The sequence below is a fragment of the Cydia splendana genome, chromosome 3, assembly GCF_910591565.1.
Source record: "Cydia splendana chromosome 3, ilCydSple1.2, whole genome shotgun sequence".
In the NCBI taxonomy this organism is placed as follows: domain Eukaryota; kingdom Metazoa; phylum Arthropoda; class Insecta; order Lepidoptera; family Tortricidae; genus Cydia; species Cydia splendana.
This window is the reverse complement of record NC_085962.1, coordinates 18,712,702-18,728,242: the sequence shown is the minus strand read 5'-3', so window position 1 is coordinate 18,728,242 and position 15,541 is coordinate 18,712,702. Positions and strand designations below refer to the sequence as shown.

Below are 15,541 nucleotides of genomic sequence, written 5' to 3'. Positions count from 1 at the left end.
CAAATACTTTCCTCTTCATTCTCAGAAAGTTATGTATGTCCCCGTAGCGTAGTCCAGCGAATTCATTAAGTTGAAATGACTCAACAAATGCCGTTTTTTGAGCCAGTGTTTCATTCATATACCCTTTTCTTTTTTTAACAAACTTTTTATTAACTTGCAATATACCTAATCGTAAGTATATAAATATGTTTGTACGGGTCAAATCTTGCAAGTTAAATTAGACCCACTTTCTAGTTTCCGATGGAGCTGAAATTTGCATACATATATAAGTCGGGTGACAATGCATTATTATGGTACCATAGAGCTGATCTGATGATGGAGACAGGAGGTGGCCATAGGAACCCTGTGATAGAACAACGCGACCTAATTGTGTTTGGGGTTTTTAGAATTGTTTCGACGAGTATTAGTTGCCTCTGGAAAGAAAAGTACAGTCAGCGATAAAAGCTTGTACCAAAAATTATTTTTTTGCCAAAAATTTATTTTTTTGTGCAATGGCACTAGTATGAGTAGGTAGGTTATGAAATTTGGCGCCGCGGCCAATAAGTTTTGCCGCCCCAGAAGTGAAGGAAGAAAAACAAAATGCAATCCGCCAGGGGTGACATACGCCGCCCTTAGGGCCATACGCCACTGAGTAGGTACTAATGCCACGCCAACTTTCCGAAAGGTTAGGGGCCATTTTCTGTGCTTGCAATACGTGTTGTCCGTCCGCGAGTTCTGAACACACTGTGGTTTGCCACCGTCTAGCCAGACAACTCAGACGGACCCACACACCAAGGACAGACCAAGGTCAGACGGTTAGTAGGCTTGTCGGCTGCCGTGTAGCAGGGGCTTTAGCTAGAGGTTTAGTTTTTTGGCCTAACATATATATGTTATATGACATAGAAATGAAAGTTAGACAGTGTGAAACTTGTATGACATTTAGTCCAAATAAAACATAAGAAACTTTATTGTCACATGACCAGCCTTGCCTACCATGGCAAAAGTTGGCAACAGATTTATTTGACTACAATAGTAAAAAATATCTATTGGTAGTAGACTACTATTCAAATTACATAGAAATTGCACAGTTAAACACAGATCATAGAAGTCAAACTGTTATTCAACATTTAAAGTCAATGTTCTCCCGGGATGGTATCCCATTGCAACTGGTCAGCGATGGAGGTCCGCCTTATAATAGTCAGGAATTCCAGAAATTTCTTAGTGATTGGGATATTGAACACATCATGTCTAGTCCGCACTTCCCAAGGTCGAATGGTTTAGCCGAAGTATCTGTAAAAATAGTAAAAAATATATTAAGGAAATGTCAAGACTCAGGTACTGATTTTCACCTAGGTTTGTTACAGTATAGGACAACACCTAGAGGTAATTTAAAGTCGCCGTCAGAATTGCTCATGTCTAGGAAGCTTAGAACTAGGTTACCTACACATGTAGACAGTCTAAAGCCTAAAGTCATTACATTCGCAGACCATTCTAAAAATAAGTCAGAAATAATTTCAAAAAGAGAGGCATATTACAATAGAAATGCAATTCCTTCACAGGAATTTCAGGTAAATGATTCAGTCTTTTTCAAGAAAAATCCTAATGATTTGTCATGGACAAAAGGGATAATTCTGTCAAAAACTAATTTTCCTAGATCTTATTTTAGTCAAAAGTTCAGAAGGAACGGTATATAGGAGAAATACTCAACATATTAAGTTGTTTAAGTCATGTCTGTCAAAGTCAGTGTCTAGATCTAGTGATAATGTCATGTCTAAGTCTAATAATGTCAGTCAGTCGAACAGTCATAGTCTGAATCTGTCAACGCCTCAGTCAAGCAATTACAAATAAAAATTATCAGCCACAGTCAGTCTTTCATGGTCAGGGTTCCAGTCAAAACAAGTCTATGTCAAGATGGTGAAAGGGGAGATAACTGTCTATACTATTACATACCTGATTACCTAATGCAAAGTCAAGAGTCATGTCAGTCTAGTCCAATAAATAATTTAAATGTAAGTCATAGTTCAAATTCAAGTGATAACAATGAAAGTTTTATATCCAGTAACTCGCAGGAAAATGTGTCAAGTCCTAATTCTAGTTTAAGTGTTGACCCTATATGTACAATGTCTAGATATAATAATAATAGTGATAATGTAAACAATGTAGACTTACCATGCATGCAAACATTAAATGTTCAGGAGGAGGAACCTCGCTATAGCTCGAGAGGCAGATTGTTAAAGAAAACAAACAAATTAGATTTATAAGTTTATTGAATAATTCGACAACATAATGTATTAATGATAATTCTTATTCTTGACGAGGTTTCACTGAAATAATGCCTTAATTATGTATGTATTCATTTTCAGTCGTTTAATAATAATTGATGTAATTTTTTTTTCTGGCTTACTCCCTGCAATTTTGCACAGGGTGGATTTGCCAATGTCGGTGTTGACTTTCACACGTGAGGAGAATGTTCGGTATAATAATTTTGCATTTTTGGGAGGATGTAGTTGGGGAAACCTAAAAACAAATAATTGTTATGAACATCACAGACAAACACATGACGAATACAACGATTAGCAAAAAAGCGGGAAGCGGATGACAGAACGTTAGTAGTGCCAACATGAAGGAAGTGGAAGAGAAGAAAACGATATATATAATATAGAAATATAGAGTATAGAATAAAACGAGTATAGATTGACATGATGATGTAAAGTACCCTAATAGCATTTTCTTGTAGGGATTTTGTTGGGCCTTTGTTTACGTATTAGTTGGGCAACCGTTATATTTGGCCGTACGATTTGCTGGAGGGCCCTCGACAAAGGCCCTCCCGAAGATTCCCAACAGAGGGCCATAAGAGTAATTTTTTCGTTGGGCCTATTTAAATAAATCATACAATTATTCAACTTTGGTGGTTTTGGTTGGGCCGTGGTTGGGCCTATACACATTTGTTTGATGGTTGGTTAATTGTTACATTTGGCCGTACGATTTGCTGGAGGGCCCTCGACAAAGGCCCTCCCGAAGATTCCCAACAGAGGGCCATTAGAGTAATTTTTTCGTTGGGCCTATTTAAATAAATCATACAATTATTCAACGGTGGTGGTTTTGGTTGGGCCGTGGTTGGGCCTATACACATTTGTTTGATGGTTGGTTAATTGTTACATTTGGCCGTATGGCTTGCTGTAGGGCCAACTGCAAAAAAATAAAAAAGGGCAATTTTTTCGTTGTGCTTCTGTTTGCAAATTCAACAATTACCCAACGGCAAGTCAGGTAGGTCGGTAGGTAGTCGTGCACCAGGTTGAAGGCCCAACACAGCTTGTCCCACAAAGGGCCAACATTGTAACTTTAACGTTGGGCCTTGTGTAGGATTCTTACAATACTACCGTAGGTAAATAGTTGTGTAATTTATAGTGTGCCTACAGTCTAATTATGTAATGGGCTTTTGTTTACGAGTCCTACAGTTACCCTACGTTAAGTAAGTGGTTGTGTAATACGACGTTGGGCCTTTGCTGATAAATATTACAATTACACTACGGTAGGCATTGGTTGTATCCACATGAAGGCCCTAGGCTAGGCAGCAGTTGTTGTTAATCTTCTCTGTATCGTTCCAATTTTAGTATATGTACTGCCGAAGCAAGTACACTTACTATACACTCTAATTTGTATATATACTAACCGCACTTCGAAACTTCGTAAGCGAGATTTATGTTTTTTGAGATTTAAATTGAGAAAATGTTGGTAAAATACAATTTTTTAAATTTATGTATAAATTTTATAGTTATAGCTATTAGATTTATAAGTTACTTTAAAAAAATATTATGATTATATCCGGAATAATCGAGAAAATAACTATAACTTCGATGTTTGGAGACAGTAACGCCATCTAGTGACGCCACAAGCAAACTCAACTGGTATTGTTGGGCATCAGTACCACAGCCAATGTTGGTAAATGCGATATTTGTGCTCACTGGGCCAACGAATGTTATCGTTGTTTAGCCACCGGTACCAAAATACACAAAGGCCCATTGTTAGGCGTCAGTGCCACAGCCAATGTTGGTAAATACGATATTTGTCATCATTGGGCCATCGGATGATATCTTTGACTAGCCAACGTTACCAAAATACACAAAGGCCCATTGTTGGGCATCCGTGCCACAGCCAATGTTTGTAAATACGGTATTCGTCACCATTGGGCCAACGAATGTCATCGTTGTTTAGCGAACGGTAGCAAAATACACAAAGGCCCATTGTTGGGCATCAATGCTACAGTCAATGTTGGTAAATGCGATATTTGTCGTCATTGGGCCATCGGATGATATCGTTGATTAGCCAACGTTACCAAAATAAACAAAGGCCCATTGTTGGGCATCAGTGCCACAGCCAATGTTGGTAAATGCGATTTTTGTCATCATTGGGCCATCGGATGATATCGTTGATTAGCCAACGTTACCAAAATACACAAAGGCCCATTGTTGGGCATCAATGCTACAGCCAATGTTGGTAAATGCGATATTTGTCGTCATTGGGCCATCGGATGATATCGTCGATTAGCCAACGTTACCAAAATAAACAAAGGCCCATTGTTGGGTATCAGTGCCACAGCCAATGTTGGTAAATGTGATATTTGTCGTCATTGGGCCATCGGATGATATCGTTGATTAGCCAACGTTACCAAAATAAACAAAGGCCCATTGTTGGGCATCAGTGCCACAGCCAATGTTGGTAAATGCGATTTTTGTCATCATTGGGCCATCGGATGATATCGTTGATTAGCCAACGTTACCAAAATACACAAAGGCCCATTGTTGGGCATCAATGCTACAGCCAATGTTGGTAAATGCGATATTTGTCGTCATTGGGCCATCGGATGATATCGTTGATTAGCCAACGTTACCAAAATAAACAAAGGCCCATTGTTGGGCATCAGTGCCACAGCCAATGTTGGTAAATGCGATTTTTGTCATCATTGGGCCATCGGATGATATCGTTGATTAGCCAACGTTACCAAAATACACAAAGGCCCATTGTTGGGCATCAATGCTACAGCCAATGTTGGTAAATGCGATATTTGTCGTCATTGGGCCATCGGATGATATCGTCGATTAGCCAACGTTACCAAAATAAATAAAGGCCCATTGTTGGGTATCAGTGCCACAGCCAATGTTGGTAAATGCGATATTTGTCATCATTGGGCCATCGGATGATATCCTTGACTAGCCAACGTTACCAAAATACACAAAGGCCCATTGTTGGGCATCCGTGCCACAGCCAATGTTGGTAAATGCGGTATTCGTCACCAGTGGGCCAACGAATGTTATCGTTGTTTAGCGAACGGTAGCAAAATACACAAAGGCCCATTGTTGGGCATCACTGCCACTGCCAATGTTGGTAAATGCGATATATGTCATCATTGGGCCAACGAATATTATCGTTGTTTAGCCAACGGTACCAAAATACACAAAGGCCCATTGTTGGGCATCTGTGCCACAGCGAATGTTGGTAAATGCGATGGTGGGCCAATACAAAATTAATGTTGGCTACGGAACGAACCTCATCCCAACGTTTTCCCTACCGTTGGCACCGTAGGCCCCAACGAAAATGCTACTAGGGTAGGTTAGTACCACGGACCTAGAGAGTAAACCGGATAGTGTACATTAGCCAAAAAGTGTGTCCACATGAGAAGTCAAGGTGGGCCGTTGCATCTCTTTCTAATTAGGGTGACCATAAGTCTTATGTATGTGGGATATTAGGATAACATTGAATATATAGTTTGGCCAGGATCTTTTCTTATTCGTGCATAGTTATAAAGAATCATACTGTCTTTTCTCTGTACTAGTATTATGGCCTAAAACGGGGTAGATTTAGTTTTTTTTCTCTCCTGTACAACGCTTCACACTACCTTAGGTACTTAATTTAGTTGTTCTAAAAACTGTTATTAATAGGCGTAGATGCTGGACCACGAACATGGTCGATCCTCAGGAAGGTGGTCTGCCGTAACGTCTGTCAAGAATACAGGTATGAGTGAGAGAGATAGAGAGACAGATATGCTGACAGAACCAGAGGGTCTACCGCGAACCGCGTTCGACGTGTCGCCCCTCTGTCACACTTACGTACGAAAGTGCTACAAAGAGGCAACACGTCGAAAGCGGCTCGGGGTAGGCTCTCAGGACACCCCCACTGTCCTGAGAGCTTTTTACAGTCTTTGCCGCGTTAGGTCCCAGGCCCTTCATAGCAAGCACTAGCCGCCCCTTTCTCAGCATCCATCATATAGACTGCCGCTTAAAATATCTGGCCGCCTTAGGCCCGGGCCTACTCGGCCTTAGGGCAAATCCGCCACTGCCACAGGGTCGCGTGGGACCGCTACGCCCGTTTGCTATAGTTTTTAATTAAGACGACGCTTGTCACTGGAGCATAGATACCGAAGTTTGCATCGTTTGACGAGCATCTTTCTCTGTCTCTGTAATTACTCCTTTATATGAGTAAAAGAGAAAGATGCCCGCAATTTGCGAACCTCGGTGTTCACGGTGGTAGGCCATCTGTGCGAAAAGAGAAGAGTCGTGAAATGTAAAGAAACTAGTGATGTTCCGTTCCCAGTAAATTTTCCAAAGAGGGTAAATTCCCAGTAACGTTTCTGGTATCGTCCCAAAAGTCAGTAAATTACCATAAAGTTCTATTTTTCTTTTATTATCAATGTGTTTTTTATTATTATAACAATGTATAAATGTGTCTGTAATGTTTAAGGACTTTGGATTTCAATTTTGGCAATTATTGATTCTGTATTGGCTCTCATTTCACCAATTTAAACATGCCGAAATAAATACATACCTATTCATATAAACTTACTTTTAAGTACGTAATAAGAATTGTGTAACACTGATTCTCATCGTGCCGACATCATGGTCACCCTAATGAGTTTGACAATGTTGATTTGTATTTTTATCGCAAAATGTAATCATTGTGGCTTCCTTGTGAAACAATATTCCACAATTAGAAATTCTTTCACTCCTACAAGCTTTAACGCAACATTTATTCACCATTTTCAAGAAATTTTTCATTCACGTGTTTTGATAACATGTCATCACACGTTAGGGATACCAATTAATATTCAAAGTTACTACAATGTCTACCATATCAAAATTAATGTTTTTTTTGTTGTGCACATGCTTGGTTAAATCAGTTAATAATGTTGACATCATAATTATTTACAAATTTCTTAAATGATATCAGAACCTTACTCTAAATATAGCACTTAAATAATATAAGAAGGTATTTAATTTCAGTAGTATATTGATATAAATACTACCACAATGGTATATTTTTAACATTGGCAACATGTGCGAGTGAGACACCGCGACCCACCTTTGCTATCTCAAGTGGACCGTTTTCTCTAGTCTGGTAAGAACGTCTTTCTGGCTCGGTGATAAGGTTAAATTTAGTATGGCAAAAAAAGTGACAGTTCACTCCATCTTATAACTTCATGGTTAGTACAGAATAGTACATTCAAGTGACAGATGTCATCCATGTGACAGGTGTCACTCAAGTGACAGGAGTCAAATGTATTTTTGCGTTTACTAAAAAAGGGGCATGTAATGTTATGTTGTCTATGGTCGTCGTGCCATCTATGCATGAAGAAAAAATAAAAAAATTGTCTTTGATCTGAACATGGCGTTGGTCTTATTTCGCTCCTCGATTTAATCCTAAATTAATTATAATAAAACCTGCTGCACTCCCGCCGTCCTGAGCCTCCATCAATACAGACATAACCTACCCCTCCTACATTCCAATATTGGCTTGAGGCTGCATAGCCGGCTGATTCTATCCCTCTCCCATCCCAGAGCGTGTCACTCCTCACAAATTTCGTCCCCTGGTATGCCGGTTAGACCGGAGCGGGCATGTCCCCGGCTGGGTGTGGCGCAGTCTTGTCTTGTCTTGTCTTGTCTTGTGACGTTCATATGGTACTTTGTCACGTTGAATTTCCTCGCCCGCTATGGGCTTGCCCGGAGGAAAACCGCGCAACAATAATATTACTAAATCAACCAGATCTAAACCTAAAAAAACTTCAAACAGGTGCTAACTATGTAATTATTTCCATCAATTATTCAGGGGTTCTACAGGATATGAAATAAAATGTCTAGTACCTATTTGTGACACATAATTTATTGCTATTTGAAATACTGATGGAGTCTCACTGCAGGTAATCACCAAGCAAGCATAAACACCTTAATCTAACAGGGTCGGTCGGTATTCGGTCGGGTTCGTAGGGTATAATCTGGGGGCATTTTTAAGCCATATGTGATATAAGAAGGTTTTATATTTATTTAATTTTAAGGACTTTATGATGCTTTAATACCGACTAGCAAATATAATTTGGACAAGCCTATCGAGCTTAATTTGTCACTATTACACCGACACTTTGGTACGATTTAATGAAACAAAAGGTTAATATGCTGCCAAAACATGTTATCTAAGTGTCCTTTTCATGTTTGCTCAATCGAACATCCGCAGAATAAATGTGGCGAATTTTTATTTTTACATTAAAAACGACTCTTTACACAATATTTTGGATTCCCGTCAATTTCTGACGCAAGTGGAATGAGGGAGACAGCTATAAGAATCTACCGAAATCCTAGCCTAACGGACATTCATGGCGCTGAACCATGGCTAGAGCAGGTCGATAGAAACGCTCCATGATGGTTATATTGTACTTATACCAAAGTCAGAGTTGTCGTAAGTAACATGTCATATTATATTATTCTCTAAAAGGCCACCATGCACAGATCCAAAACTTTTTTTCCAACTAAAAGAAATTATTAGACTATGCCCAGATGTTTCGCTTTACGAATCATCTGTAATCGCTGTTTACATAGTACGATTTTTTTGTGTTATATCCTCTTGTTCGCAAACCGTAAATTTTCTTGTAGTAGGTATTTGTCCACAATCGTTATTGTTACTCGGGAGGATTGGGTAAACATTGTCCAAACCATCATGCTTTACGTCGATCTCCCAGGACGAAATGCGTACCTTATTATTAAAGCACTAATTAAACTATATGTGTAATGTTTTAATAAAAATATAATACTAAAAAAACGGCTAAGTAAAGTTGTTTCCATAATTGACGATACGGTCTTCATGTTACGATTAACAATTAGGTAGTTCATGGTTTTATGTTACATAGTTATGTTATTAGTTTCCTTTACCCTCAAAATAAATGTTTTGTATTATTAAAAACACATCAAAATACCATTTCTGAATCATAAATTAACTGAACGTGACCTTGATGTATCTATAACGTAGATATCGTGCCTATATAATATAAAAAGTAAATTAAAAGTGCATCAAAACTAATTTTATGAAGTACACTGAAATAAAATTTGTTTTTCACTATTTCATCCTCAATATTTGAACTGAGCCACTGACAGGTAAAGCTTTTGTATGCATAAAGTGCCCACATTTAATTATAATAACTCCCTTAAAAAATAGTATTGATTTAACGAAGGTGAATGATATAGATATTTAAGAGTAATGCTCTCGTTGTGTTTTGAAAATAAAAAATATTTCAGTAATTTATTTTGACATTTAAGATACCCTGAATTTAAAATACCTACCTAATTTACTTTGACAGATTTTATAATGCGTCTAATTAAGTAGCTATAGTTATTTAAGCAATAAATCTTTGGTGTATATATAGTAACTGATCGTCGTTGGACCGTATGTCTTCGCAATAAGATAAAGTTTAGGTACGAATTGTCTGGTAACAACTTAACACCGTGGACGATCGAACAATAGATTCCAAATTGTTTTCATATTGTCTTCCTCGATTATCTCCGGCTTGCATAACAGTGTTTCAGACAATTAACTGAACATTGTATTTGAACAGCTGTTTACATAGATGGAAATAACATGATACCTGTGAATTAGGGGTATCATTAAAAAAATGTTTTCTGATTTTATAGGTACAAAATGTCTGTAAAATTATTTCCTGTTATGAATATTTCCGCTCAAATATTATAATTACATTGTATAATTGAGTCGCTTAACTTCAAACTCGGGTAAATCCATCTGTCAGATTATGCGATTTTGGTATTAACAAATGGTAATAGGATAGATATTTGCTGAGAGGGTCGAATGGATTTACCCGAGTTTGAAGTTAAGCGACACAATTTATGTAGGTACTTTTTTAATGATATGCATTTCGGTTTCAAAGAGACTTGAGATTGGGGAGATAACCACATTTTGAAATGTATAAAAATAAAACTATAACAACAATAACCTCCAACTATTATATATAGAAATTAATCATAGGTATAATTAGTATTTATATTATTTGAACAGTAGTTTACATAGAGTCATAGATGGAAATACGTGACAGCAGAGGATTAGTGGTGTCATTGAGGAAATGTTTCCAGATTACATGATCTCATTATGATTAATATTATATATAGGTACCTACTTACAGCTATAATACAATTTTTATGATGACATGTCATTTCCGTTTCAAAGAGATTTGAGATACCTATATTCCAATCTTTTTCGCAATTGTGTGCCGACTGCCGACACAGTGATGATGCCATTGTGTGACGTCACAGGCACGTCACTACCAGAGTCAAGGATAACGGGGCAAGGTCGGGTCTGGATCGATCCATTTTTGCAATACGAGTAGTTGCGAACATGTACCTTTAGGCCAAACTGCTAGGTAGGTGTAAAAATAAGGAGTATCTAATGTAGTAAGAGTAGGGTATTTAGCCCAGTAGAACCACATTGTACCTGTTGAATTTAAGTAAGGGTGCCAGAATTCCTGAGGATACACGTATAATATAACAGATCTTTACTTTTTGCTTAAGCCAGCACTTATTTTCTCTTTTACCGACTTCAATATTTCCTTTAGTGTACCTACTAATTTTATGATACTGACTGATACTGACAACATATGTACCTATTAACAGTATAAGTGCCTTGGCTGGAGCTGTAAACTTATACATAGTGTTTACCTGAATAAAGAATAAAGAATAAAAGGTCCAGGTTTTCAATTCGGTTTTAAGTAGGTATGTCTTTCAATTATTATCAATGAATTGGCATCTCTTATACCTCCTTTCTCTCAAATATGATTGTACCCAAAATCCAATAGTCAAAATAATAGAAAATATATTAGTTGCCAAGAGCGGCACAAAAACATAATCGTTAGCGGAAACCGACAAGTATACCCAATTTGCCATACCGGATGGCCATTGGATGTTATTACCTAAACATGTAGTATGTAATCAATCCAGATGGCCACACAATGAGCGGATCTAATTTCACGCATGGGCGTTAGCGTTATGCGCGGTATCGGCAAATTTCAATGTGACCAGGCGGCGTAGCACGGTCGCGTTTTTATCCCTGGTCACCATGCCTGTCACGTTCTAACAAGTATGTAAGTGCGAAAGGGACGCGCATAGTGATAGACGATAAAAATGGAACCGTCACACATGTCACGTTTCAGTGGTGATTGATATTTATTTTGAGATTCAAATGTGTCAAATAAACCTCGGTACTCTCTAGTGTACAAGTACCATAAACGTCCAAAATCCGGAAATAAATCAGGCACGTGCATCGCGAGCTAAACGGCCCTTATATACAAATAGTGCGTGACTGCAACAAAATGTATGAAAGAAATAAAGTTTTTTCATGATGATCTAAGTTTATTGTTATTTTAGCCGTAAAAAATGCGCTTTAACTTTCAAAAGTATTACGGCGAAAATAAGTTGAAATTTGACGTTTTCAAACTGGAACATCTTTATAAAAATGTTAAAAAGCAATAACGGATATACCGGATATACACATCACATTACACAGGTTACATTAAATTGGTTTTTATTAAAAGTGTTTGTTGAATTTTCTCGATTGTACCTAGGTACTTTTAGATACTTATATAGAAGTTAATAGACTGTTGCAAAATCACACAGTAGGTACCTATAGGTACATAAAATATTGGTAGCTAATATTTATCAATATTTACGAGATACATATATATAACAAGTATAGCAACGAAGTCAGTCTGCATCTTATTTGTCGTTCGTGAAGTAGACAGTATAGTCGTATTATTTTTTTCAAAAGAAAAAGTGCCATCGTTTTGCTACCTGACGTGAACGACGTGAGGGCCTACCGCGAAACACGTTCGACGTGTTGCCTCCCAATAGTGTTGTCACACTTGCGTACGAATTTACAAGTGCGACAGAGAGGCAACACGTCGAACGTGGTTCGCGGTAGGCCCTCTGGAGTCTGGTAGATTCGTATTTAGCAGCTAAAGATGAGTAGCTAAATTTTAGCTACGCAGTTTAAATTTTAAATTTGAAGTGTATATTTCTTATAAAAAAATTCTATACATGCTTGGAGTACTTAGCTTAATCTATATTTATTTTAGATTCTATTAGAAGTATTAGAACAATTTAAATTATTTTCAGAAAATATTACTAAATATTACTGGAGGCCTTGGTCACTTTTTCCTAGTATATGACATTTATTTCAGTTTATTTTAGATTCTTAGCTAAGACGAGAAAAACTTCTTAAACAATGTTTAATTTAGTTTTGTTTTAACAGTAGGGTCATTTATCTTTGCGTTTAACTTTGTGTGTTGCCTTGGTTCGTTTCCGCATTTCAATGTAATGAGCATCTCTGCTTGTCAAACAAAGCAGCTAATATTTCGACACTATTTGTATTCATAAACCTCAGTGTCGTCCTGCAGGCTAAACAGTATATATTATTATATTCTGACCGCGACTTCGTCTGTGTAGAATCCTATGTCTTTCCCCAGGACTCAAAATCTCTATACTAAATTGCATCTGAATCAGATCAGAGGTACAGACAGACAAACAGAATAAGAATTATTTATTAGCGCAAAAAATAACATACTTAAAACTAAATTTCATTTAGACCAACAGAACATAAATATTTGTGATAAAAGGTCCTCCCTCAGCTTCTTGCTTCAGAGTTGCTTTAACATTAATAATACGAGGATTATTAGTAGGGTTTATAACTTATAACTCTAACCTTCTAGAATCTAGGTAATGGATAAGCTATAAGTAGTTTTTTGTACCTATTTAAGAAGAAACTAGAAAGTAGAGAAGAGAGGGTAGAGTATTGAATCTCACTAAAGGGGCCCACTGATTAACTGGGCCCCTTTAAGGTGACATTCCGATAACGAATGCAGCAACATTAATGTTACAATGTTTCTGCTGCCGCAGCCTGCGAGCGATGTCACTGTCAATATTATTGATAAATAAAAAACATACACACACAATTAAGATAGCACTCGATAGCGCAGAAAAGGAGTCGAATAACAAAAACAAATGTTTCGTAATTTTGGCGGTTACATTAATCATTGTTACCTGCATTATTATACCACTAGCGATAATGTGTGTGTGTACGGAATGTTTAGCGATAGCGCAGGCGCGGTAGGAAGCAGTCACGGCTGGCTGCGCGCGCGGCGGGCTTTGCTTCCATACGTAATCATACTTTATTATATTACTCTGGTCTTCTAAGTCTTGACCTCCTCGTAATTGGCACCGTCTCATTCTATGTCATAATGATGGAGGCAAATTCTGTTTCAATAATTTGATATATTTTAATAATTTTGATACGACATTGACCGTGAATACCAACCAGCGCTATAGCCACCCACGCTGATTGGTGCTGATTAAAATCAATCAATAATCGTCTCGTAAGGCATTTTGCTCGCACTTTTTGGTATGTGCGAGATGCCTGATAACACGTTACGACTCAAGGTAGTTATTAAAATGAGATGAAAATCATATCCAACTTTTAAAACTGGATCGGCCTCCAGCGTTGGTTATGATCATATGTAGGGTTTGCAATCCGGATCCGAAATGTATGAAATTATCCGGATCTGGATCCGGATCCGCGGATATTCCCATACATTTCGGATCCGTCGTGCAAACCCTAATCATATGATTGCAGCACAAGATTCTGAAAGTCATTTGATTCGCAATCTTGACACTAAGTACCTACTTACCACCAGGTAATCATCGACGACAACGTTCAGTAATTGACAGGAATGAAATGAAGGAATGACAATAAATGTTTCAATTATATTTAGGGGCGATTTAAGGAAAGCTTGGTACTACGATAATAATTTACGTGCCATTTTTAGTTGTGGCTTGAACGGTATATAATTTTATTACATTTCCAAATGCCAAGGTTGATTTTTTTTAGATAACCTCAATATAAGCCATCGCTATTATACAATACAATATAATCTAATCTTATTGCATAACTAAATGGAAGAAAATAAAATACAGCGACACAAGTACGAATGGGAAGGTAGTTCCGTAATCTCCTTAATGAACCAACTGTATCATACATTTTCCTGAAATATAAATTATTACTCTAACATCATTTTTGTTTTTCAATTATTGTATTTTACCCCTTTGTCTCATTGATATGTAGTTAACTATATTAATAAGAAAATAGGTAGGTAGTTATAGATTTCTAGTATAGTATGAATTATCTCAGGTGATTTTTTCGGGCTCGGACCCTAATCTGTTAAACAAAAGGTATTGTTTCCTTTGTGCAGTGGTTACACTACTTACTGCTAATAGCCCCGACATAAGTAACGGGAACAAGCCCGTTTAAAAAGCAAACTTACTATTCTATTTATATGGTTCAAATTCATGAAACAGCCCATAACGGAGATAACACGTTTTGTTATCTCCAAAAACAAGACCACTCTGATTGTTCTCTGAACGAGCTGTCACATGAATTTGAACCTTAATACTATAACGTTGTTGCTTGTTGTTTTTTAAACGACATGGTTGCTTTGGCGCGTGCTGAAGAGCGCTCTTAAAAGAAACAAAGGCTTTTGTTGAACGGATTAGCACTCAAAAGCCGAAAAAATCATCTGAGATAATATATACTATACCTATTGATAGGTCACTGTCAAGTAGACAAACTTGTACACGGAACCCGGTAACATAACATCACCCGTCCCAACAAATAAGGCTTGTCCCTGCTTAAAATACAGTTGTAGGTACCGTTAGTGATTATTAACATGTCCACACGCATGTTTTATAACAGCATAGTTCACACGTCGAAGAATGCACTAAGAATCGACGGTCGTCCGGCAGATTCGGGCCAAGGTGTGACAGCGCAAGCGCTCGCGCATTCACTTTCGCGCATTGTCGTTCTTGGGAACTAGAAATCTTTTAATAGTCTATTAACTAGGTATATAGTCTATATTAAAGATGATTGCATATTTCACATAAAATATGTAAATAATGGAAATCGTTTTATTACGAAAATGGATACTTGGATAGTAGGTAAGTACTAAACTATTTAAAAGGATTTATTTTATGTACGGTTGTGTAACTATGTACCTAATTTTGTTTTTGTTTTGTTACCGTGCAGTTTTATAATATCTCCAAAATCAGCATTGTGTTTCGTTCCGCCTAAAACAAACTTGTTTAATGACTGTTAAGTCACTGGTAGATCAACTGATCTTTTACCTACATACCTATCTCTTGTACTTTGCCCGACTTCGAGATACAATCGCGAGATGCACTGCAAACTGCAA

General features: G+C 37.4%; 1 long non-coding RNA gene across 1 annotated transcript; it reads right to left on the bottom strand.

Annotated features, from left to right (window-relative positions):
• Positions 1-943: 943 nt before the first annotated feature.
• LOC134806299 (uncharacterized) lies at positions 944-2,361 on the bottom strand. Its single transcript, XR_010146502.1, has 2 exons — positions 2,149-2,361; positions 944-1,269 (listed from the first exon to the last, which is right to left on the bottom strand). It is a non-coding gene; the product is annotated as an uncharacterized LOC134806299 (long non-coding RNA).
• Between the last annotated feature and the right edge of the window lie 13,180 nt (positions 2,362-15,541).